Source organism: Crinia signifera, chromosome 1, assembly GCF_055691185.1.
Source record: "Crinia signifera chromosome 1, ASM5569118v1, whole genome shotgun sequence".
Lineage (NCBI taxonomy): Eukaryota > Metazoa > Chordata > Amphibia > Anura > Myobatrachidae > Crinia > Crinia signifera.
The window spans coordinates 184,478,884-184,489,445 of NC_139217.1; positions in this window are offsets into that span (position 1 = coordinate 184,478,884).

The window sequence follows — 10,562 nt, forward strand, 5'->3', positions numbered from 1 at the left end:
GGCTAGACCACATGGAATACTGGGCAGATGCTTGCCGTAGGCACCTCATGGGATTGTACAGCTACAGTAGCCTGCCCTGAAAACAGCCCTGTCAACTCTCAAAGCATAACCACATGTAATGAAACATGGACTCTGCTTTACAGATCAGTGTAGATGGGCTGTTACTGCTGTCAAGAAAGGATCATTTATCCAATCAGCAGTCTTCCCATATATTTCAGTGGGAATTTGAAATGGTGCCAGAATCCAAAACATGTGAGATTAGAATCCAGGAAGATCCACTTGAAATTGATACTGGATTTTACAGTCACATTAGCAAGGTACTGGTACTGTACGTGGCGTTTTCAGTCTACTCGCAGTTGAATATTTGTTGCCCTACAGCCAGTCTATTAATGGCTCTATCAGCTCAAATCAGAAAAAAAGAGATCCTCTGCCCCCATTTACTACTTTTAACCCCACTAATATTCCCACCATGGGGTGGTTTCAAATGGGAGGTCCCTTTGCCCACATGCCCAGCTGAATCGGATTTCCACTTACCAAGGTCTTTCATTGGTCTTTTGATTGTACTCAGCTCATTTGAAAGCACACTGCCTAGTTTGAATCCGGCATTCCATATGAGGATGTGCCTAAATGAATCTACAAATCCCAGTATGCCTTAGCATCCACAGTTTATAAACAATATAACAAATGAAGACACCCCCCCCCCCCCACACACACACACACATACACACAAACACACAGTGATCCCTTCCTATTTCTAACAGGATCATCTTCTTTAATACAGTTTTATTCCAAAGGCAATACAAATAGAAGAGAACGTCTTATGCACACAGCAGAATTGCTCCTTGCAAAATCCAATCACAAAGGACATGCCAGGTCTCAAATATATATTGTATACACTGTATTTCATCAGCAGTATAAACTTCGGCAACCATTGTAAGGTCTTTGCTGTTGGCTACTTCCAGGTTTACAAGCTTAAATCATAGGCGTGCGCAGCACATTTTTTTAGGGGGTGCACTGTCAAAGGGGTGTGTGTAGCTCCACCTATTGGGCGTGTCTAACACCTCCAATCAGGCGTGTCTCCCGTCAACTATTGGCACTCACTACATTAGTAGCCACACCATAATTCCCTGCCTATTTCAGTTTTACTCTAATTACTCTGTGTAACAGTACATGCAAATACAATCATAAAAATATATGGATGACACAGGTATGTAGTGATATGACAACGGTCTAGTACAATTAACAATGAAAACACACATAATTGATTGATGGGCGCTTCTTTAAATGGAATACAGTTCTAAAAAGCAAAAGTCTTTGGTTAAAGGTATTGCTGGCATTTCTAGCGGCAGAGGTGTTCATAAGGGTGGGCACAGCATTAGGGGGTGCCTGTGCACCCCTAACACTCAATGTGCGCACACCTATGGTTTAAATATGAAAGTCAAAAAGAGGTTGTCAAATATTTCCTGTCCCTATTACAGATAGGAATACAGCTTGTTTGGCTGTAGTATACAGCCAATCAAGCTTTCCTGTACCGCAGATCAGCTGATGAATCTGCTTTGTTCAATGTTATGTATTATTTTAAAGCAAAATAAGTTTACTGTTTCTAGTACTTTCTTACAGTGCAAGCTTTTTATCATCTTTATTTATGACGGTTCTTGATCTTTTAAAGGTAAAAATATAATTATTTACACACCATTGTAAATGTCTGATTTAGATGATCCATTCAAAGACGTCACTCAGAAGCCTGCACAGCAGATAATTAATGTGTTTGATCAGCCGAAACAAAAGAATGATTGAAATTTAGATATGATCCATCACTTTGAATCTTTCCATAAGTGTAGGATGAAAGGGAAAACAAGAGTCTCAAACAGCTGGAAAGGTTTATGAATGTGTGACCTTGCAGCAGTGACTCACTGACATTTCATAGATTCAAAGCATAAAGTGATACCACATAATTCCACTCCAATTGTGTGCTCTTGGTTAAACACACTCTATAGTATTACAAATGGGCCACCCTATGTGCAAGATTTGCCAACATACTGTAGTTGCGCTTTTTTGCCTTGACTGCTCATGTACATGGTTATTAACTGTTGCATTTTATAGCATTTTATAGCAACTTTATTCATTGCATTGTACTTTCTGCTTTAGTATTCAGTATACATGTTTTAGAACGTTGTTAAATACCAGAGGGTTCCTAAATTAATTTTACTTGTTTGTTATTTATAGCTGCATATGTTAAATATTCTTGGAAAATCAGAAAAACTTAATTAGCTTTACAGTGAAAGCGATTTGAAAAGTGTAGAATTAGAATAATTTTCACATGTTCGTAGAAAGGAAATGCAAATTCATATTACAGATGCAACCTTCCTTATCTAGCCTCCGTATGTAATGAGTCATGGCACACAGGGCACAACAAAGCCGCCAGCTCCCATGCGACTAGACAAGTGCAGAGCGTCTTTTATCCTTTAAACACTTTAAAGTAGCATTTTATATGCAGATACTGGTGCAGAATATAGGCCCTTATTCTGATCGGTGCGGATATTCCCGAATTCTTTCGGATGGCGTTTTTTAGCCGTCTGCGCATGCGTGGAGAACGCTACGCGCATGTGCCACGCATGGTCTCCTTACTTGTTCTCACTAATACCGTACAGAAATGTGCACCGCAATCACTCGGCCAATATGGGTGTGTTATGGGCGTCATGCGGAATGACACAGGGGCGTAGTTTCAAAGTGGGCTAAACTGGGCGGAAACATGGGCGGACACGGGGGAGTACACACATTTTGGTAGGCGTGCATTCGGACAGCGCGCCGAATGCACGTGAGCGAAAAGGGAAGAAATGTGCGGTGTACAAAAGGTTACTCTTTCTTTGCGGACACCACTCGGTCATGCGCTAGGCAATCGGAACGCCTAATCAGGACGAACGCACCTCAACCAATGTCACCTGAACCCAACACAATCACATACTTTACCCATTACTTGTTAATGACACGCTTCTCACTGCTACAATTGGAAGCATTGCAGCTTAAAGGGAACATTACATGCTGCACTTGTCACACACTTTTACACTGCAAATAATCAACACAACTTAATATTAATAATACTAATACACATGGCACTTGTGCATGTATCAATTAATACCGACATTTGGGGGGCCAACATAACATTTATTAAACAAACTTTGGTACAAATTTCAAAACCATATCAAAACAAATGGTACCATACCAGGACAAAAATGACATAATACATAATAAATAGCCACAGCAGAATCATTGGGAACACATCAGGTGGCTTCACAACAAAAGTACAGCACCAACACTTCAAGTACAGCACACAGTAATGGTAGCCGAAACAGGGCAACAGGTGAACCAAACATGACATTTGAACCGCGGGCAAAAGTGGTGACCCTGGGCACGGATTTGGACACAGGATGCTGACACACACAGCTCAATGGAAGATTTGGGAAGACATAACGGAGGAGATTAATGGGGACACAAGTTCATTTGCGAGCACGTTTGCCCCTGGCAGGCTCCTTGCCACGTGCAGCAGCTCTTCGACCTCGTCCACGGCCAGAGTCCGATGGTGGCTCATGTGGAGCACGTGCTGGTGAGGGGGTGGATCTTCTTCCCCCTCTGGCAGCAGGGAGTGATGAGGTTGGTAATGCACCCGAAGCGGGTGACATTAGGGCCCTATTGCTGTTAACTAGCTCCACCATAAGTTCATTATGGCGGAGGAGGAGGTCGTTTTGCCGCAGGGCTTGATCAGCCAGCACCTGCAGGCTACCAGCAATAGCTTGGTGGCTGCCAGCCATAGCTTGCTGGCTGGCACTCATAGCCTGCAGGCTCTCAGCAATACTCTGCTGGCTGCTGGTCAAACCCTGCAGCACCTCCTCGGCCCTACGCACCCGCTCGAATGCCGACTCTCCCTGCTGCACAATACTATCCAGCACACGGCCCCACATGGACAATTCAGCCGCAGACAATCCCGGCGGCTGCTGCACGGGCCTGCTACTGGGGCAAGGTGGCACAGACTCCACAACCTCCTCAAGAGAATCTTGACCAAGCGGTGGCGATGCTGTTAGACAAGAAAATTCCAATTACCACACATTCCATGCAAAATGTAAAACATCTACTTATGGCCTGGCAAATAATTACCTTCAAGAGTAGAAGCCATCACTTCCGCTGGGGACTCGCTGTCTATAGTGCTCACCCCCCGGACCTCCTCCACTGCTATACAGCACTGGGCCATCTCTTCCAGGGGGGTGAGCTCCAGCTTGGCAGGCATGGGGCCAGCCCCAGAGGTCTGGCTGTGTTGCCACCGCTCGGTCAATTTCTTCTTGAGGTTGCCTTTGAAGTCGTGCCACCTGCAATCAAAGTGTACATATTAATACATGTAACTCCTCCTGTTTGCTGTAGCACCCATTGCAATCTGAAACATAATACAACATGTGCCTACTGACACCAAACTTACATTATATTCTTTTTTCAAACCAACCCTTAGAAGATACAAAAACAGTCACCCTCCAATAACTATCAATTCAATGTCATGGCCAACATGTCTGTGTGTCCAAGCAACGTGAACACCCATTGCCCAACTCCATCTAATATTGAATGTAAACATTACTGGACTTGTACTACTCAAATGTTACACACATGTACTTGCCTCTTCTTAACGTGCTCCGTCTGACGAACTTGTGGAGCCACTGCATTAATCTCCGCTGTTATCTCCTCCCAGATCTTCCATCTCCTTGTGTGTGTCAACTTCACCGCTGGACACTCAATTAAATCACGTGCCCGGGTCACCAGGATGTCAAGCTCCCGCGGTTCATATGCCATGTTTCGTGTTGTTGGTTCCCGTGTTGCCCCACTGCGGCCACGGGCACGGGCACTGCCACGGCCACGGCCACCGGTTGCTGTACCTGAAGTGCTGGGCTGGCTACTCTGTTGGGAAGCCACCTGCTGTGTTCCCAATGATTCTGCTGAAGTTGAGGATGGCCCAGCAGCTGATTGGCCTGATGTTGATGGGCCATCTGGGTCCTCTGGGTTGAGGGGGACATAGGTGGTGTTAGCCTCCATGCGTGCCAAGAGATTCTGCACCACCTGGTCTTCTTCTGAGTCTGTGCCTGGCATGTTTGCAACAACTGTTTGCCTTTCTAGGACAACTTTAAATACTATTTCTGTAATTGGCGTTAATCAGCTGCAACCTGCGTTCCGTACGGCCGCGTCCCGTACGCCAGCGTCAACCGTGCGGCGCATACGGCCCACCCATTGGTGTTGACAAATAATTCACAAAAACATGGAAAACTCAGTAAGTCTGATTTATTTGCTAAATGCAGATTCCAACACCAATGACCAAATACAACTGTGGTCAGACATGCAATGTATATTTGCATGTACTTCTGTACTGTGCACTTGTTTGCTATGTAGTACAACTGACACTACTCATTCCATATGTCAATCCAGTCCCCCACTTAGCCACAAGTAATCAGTGCTAGCATCCAAATCACATGTGAAAGCACTCCACATTCAGGTTAGATGCTAGCTACTTTTAATTCCACCTCTGTAGTAGGGGCCAGTAGAAGGTAAGTGTACACATGGCAGCATGTGGAGTTAGGTGTAAGTGTCTAGAGATGCACACTATTTCACCTGTTGCTTATACCCATGTTTGGTGAATGTTATAGATTAGATATAATATGTTACCATCATATTTTACACTGTTTAGGATGGGTGTGCGATGCAATAGGTTAGCCGTCTGTTCGGGCGCATACACGCTGTTAGTGTAAAAATGAACAATAAAGTTAATACCAAATATCACTCTGATCAACCAATGACAGCACATGATTGTTTGATTTGTGCCACTCCTAAAATGGCGGCTTATGGCAGAGCAGCACCCTTTTCTGCAGCCGAGCTGAGGGCACTGGTCTCCGTTATGGAGACCAGGCTGGGGCGTGCTGGCCCGTTCAATACAAATAGGCAGAAACGTTCTGCCTATGCGGTGGCCCGCCGGCGGATATACGCCCGCACCAATGTGCGGCGGACCATCGCTCAGCTTGAGCGGCGGTGGTACGACCTCCGGCGCAGGGAGCCAGAGAGGCTTCAAAGCATAAGGGCCAGCATTGCGAGATGTGAGTATTTCAACAGTAAATGTGGATTTGTACATGATTGCTTACCTGACATTATTTAATCCACTAAGGTCAGCAGCCTGATCATGAGTTAAACATGGCATACACTATATGTGTGCTACTTCCTGTTTGACACCCTGTAATGGTCATACAATATGTTATTGGGGAGGATTAATGCTTGTGATGCTTAAAATGGCCCAAATGTCACAGCATACCTGCCATGTTACAGGCTGTGTTTTTTAAAGGCCACTGAGGAGCTGTTTGCATGTACAAGTATCAGTACCTCTAACCTTTGCATTTATAGGTTGATAAGGCTTAATACAAATTACCACTAATTGGCACTTTTTTGATTTTTCCCAAACACAGCACGTGCACGAGCAAGGCAGGCCCGGGAGGAGGCAGAGACAGGCCAGGCACAGGAGGAGGCGGAGCCAGCGATGGCCGAGGAGGAAGAGATTGAGGATGGGGTGGCCGATGAAAGTGAAGGAGTGGAGGAGGCTGAGTGGCCAGTGGAGGCAGAGGTGGCAGCCGAGGAGGAGGTTGTGGGGGTCGAGGAGGAGGTCGTGGTGGCCGAGGAGGAGGTCGTGGTGGCCGAGGAGGAGGTCGTGGCGGCCGAGGAGGCCCAGGAAGAGGGGGAGGATGAGGAGGCCTGTCTGGTGGAGCAAGCGGCCGAAAGTGGTATGTATACATAAAGATTCGATCTTCCTTTTTTCATCCACTATTTGATATGTAGCACTGTTGATTCAAATGTGTTTGAAAATACTATAAAGGCAAACAACAAATTGGGTAGCAACAGACACACTTTGGGGTTAGATAGGGTGGCCAAACCATCCCTTTCATCCTGGACACATATTAATGACACAGGTTGTGCGGATGGCTTTCAGGTCGAATTGATGTGCCACTGAACCTGTGTAGTTAATCTGTATCCAGGAAGAAATTGATGACTTGCTCATGTAAGGGTTACATGTCCCTGCTGGTTGCATACAATCTGTAGGCTCATATAGGTGAGTAGAGTTTACTGGTGAATGATCTTTGTAAACTAGATTCCGTATGGCATCAATGGAGTATGGCCAGGCGTGGCTTAGACTGGAGTAACAAGTGGTGAGTGCCCCTGGGCCCTCCTCTAGCTAACCACCCCCTGCGGTCTGCATGTATGTTTTTCACCATAATTGTGTGTGTATTTGGTGTTAGTAATGCTTTTGAGCATGGGAGTGGGTTAGTGCTGCAGCTTCCCCTAACTGGCATTCTGACAATGATTTCTGGAGCAAACCATCAGCAGCCAAGCCATGCTTGATTGCACAAATGTACTGAGCATTCCTGAGAGTTGTGTAACTCCCCTGCCAGGCTCCATCATATAACAGACACTGAACTTTGTTTGCCGATTTGTGATTGGTGCAGCGCGTGGCATGCTTCTCAGAGCTTAGTCATGGGTGGGTTTGGATTGAGAAGGAGCAGTATGACTGTGAGGTGTTCGACAGAGTAAAGGGTAGAGGGCCAAAATCAGGCTTTCCATGTAGTATGTATGCATGTATGTATAGGTATATGTCTCATATATATAGGTAGATATGTGTGTGTGTATATATATAGTTATATATAGAGATATATATATATATATATATATATATATATATATATTATGTAAGACAGTGGCAGGGAAAGTCATAGACGGCAGGTACTTTTCCCCTAGAATCCTGTCTTATGGCATATAGACTGCAGGCTATTTCAATCTGTGTGGTAAGCTCCGGCTTACAAAGGGTGTTCTGTCCTGGGCTGGTAATCAGGAGAACACCTGATTCTTTAAAAAGGAGTCAGCCCTCTCCTTAGAGCTCTCTCTCTCTCTCCCTGGGTGTTGGAGGCAGTAAGCTGCTGCTAGAGAGAGACAAGGCTGTAAGTACTGCATTACTTGATCTATATCTGCTGTGTGTGTCCAGTGTCACATAGTGTGGCCCTGGTATAGAGAGGGACGTTTATTCTGTTTAGTTAGAGCTCAGACGAGCAGGTTTTTGTTTTCTGTTTTGCCTGAAGTGTAAAGGCTGTTGTTAGTTTCTTGCTCTGAGTGCTGCAATAAAACTCAGGCAAGCCCTGTTTTGGACCCAAGCCGTGATGTCACTGTCTAAGTCTGTGCCAAATCCTCACCTGTGCCTACCCGTTTGATGCTAAAACCCCACATATGGTGGAGAATGCGAGCAAGCATCTCACTTAAAGAGACATACATCGAACTATAGGACTTTTGCTACAGCAAGCTGGAAGTTGCTGCTAAAGGCAACCAGCCACAAGTGAGTGTCTGGAGTGCACTGATACTTGCATGTCCTGGCTAAAGGCTGCTGTAACACTGCAACAGGAGACTGTTAAAATGGAGGACCTTTTAAAACACTTGGTGCAGGCAAATGAGCTGCAGCGGCAGGCCAACGCACATCAGCAAAAGGTGCATGAGGAGGCCATGCGTGCCCAGGCTGAAACCAATGTTTTGCTGCTTGAATCCAACAGACTAGCCTTAAAGGAACAGCAGCAAATTAATCTGCAATTACAAGAGCAAATACAGAATGTGGCTAAGAGTGTGGCGCAGAGTGTGCAAACACCCCAACCCTTGCTTCCAACCACACGGGCTGCAGTACAGAAATCTCTGCAAAAGATGACTCTCACGGATGATGTAGAGGCCTTTCTTGCGGTGTTTGAACGTGTAGCAGAGCGTGAACAGTTACCCGTGGATCAATGGGCAGGTGTGGTAGCACCTTTTCTAACTGGAGAACCACAAAAGGCGTATTTTGATCTGAGTGAGCAGGATGCTAACGACTACGCGAAACTCAAGGGAGAGATCCTTGCTCGCTTAGGCGTAAACATGAGTGTGCGTGCCCGGAAGGTGCATAACTGGACTTTTTCTGAACAGTTACCTGCGCGGTCCCAAATGTATGACCTGGTCCACCTGGTAAGGAAATGGCTACAGCCAGAGGAGTCTACACCAGCGCAGATCGTGGAGAGAGTCGTGCTGGACAAGTACCGTTGTTCCTTACCTCCAAAGGTTCAGCGCTGGGTCGGTCAGGGCGACCCTAATGATGCCGAGGGGCTTGTCAACTTGGTTGAGAGGTACAGAGCTACTGAAAATCTACTCCAAGAAGTGCCTCCTGGACATTCCACCCTCAAGAACAGCAAAGCGGCCGGATCATCTGGTAAGACTGTTCCGTTTACTAGAGGGGTAAATAATGTTGTAAAGGGAGGTGGCCTAGATGGGGAACAAACAGTGGAGAGGCGTTCCCAAGGGACAGTAGGGTCCAAACCTGGGTCGCAAAAAGACTGGGGCCGCATACAGTGTTGGCGTTGTCATGGACCTGGGCATATTGCTGCCAATTGCCCCCTTACTTCTGAGCCAATGGAGTGTGATACAGCCAGGCGAAGCTCTTTATATGCACGTTCTGTTTTCTCTGCTGAGACTGTGTCAGAAACTGGACAGCAAATATGTCATGTAAAGGTGGATGGTTATCCCGGGAGGGCTCTACTGGACTCTGGGAGTTTAGTTACACTCATCCATGCCAGCTTGGTAGACCCTCGGACACTCACAGGACGTTACATAGGGGTCTTGTGCATACATGGGGACACCAAGGAGTATCCCACAGCTTTAGTCCAGCTAAAGAGTACTTGTGGAACTGTGTCCCATGAAGTGGGCGTGGTAGAGACCCTGATGCATAGTGTGATCCTGGGAAGAGACTTCCCATTGTTCTGGGACTTGTGGAAACAGAATGTACACTGCACTAGAAATGCTGTTAATAATGAGAATGTGTGCCCTGTGATTAGTCCTGAGCCTTTTGATCAGGATACTGAGGTTCAAACGGTAGGGGTGACCACTATTGAATCTGACCGTTTTCCCCTAGCTGTTCTTGCAGGTGAAGCTGAGGAGCAGGAAGAAGCGTGTGACATGCCTGAGCTAGAGATGTCACGTGATAATTTTGGGACTGCTCCACTTAGAGATCCCACCTTATTAAGAGCTAGGGAAAATCCTAAAGTCATAAATGGTGAGCCCCAATACCCCAATGCTGACAAAGAGTTCCCAAATATGGCCATTAACCAGGATCTACTGTATCGGGTAGATAAAAAAGTGGGAAGTGTAAATTATAAAGTGTATCAACCAGGTAAACGGAAGCCAGAACAGTTGTACCATGTGAACTTAATTAAACCCTGGAAAGACAGAGAGACTCTGACAGCTGTAAGTGCCCCCTCTAGTGATAGCCCAGAGGTGCGGGTGTCAGAGACCCTGTCCAAATCCCAGAAGCAGGAAACTAAAGAGTTAGTACAAAGGAATTATGATGTGTTCTCAGAACTTCCAGGGCGCACCACAGCCATAAAACATGACATTGTCACCGAACCTGGAGTTCGGGTACGCTTAAAACCCTATAGAGTACCAGAAGCGCGTAGACAGGCCATATCTGGGGAGGTCCAGAAAATGTTAGA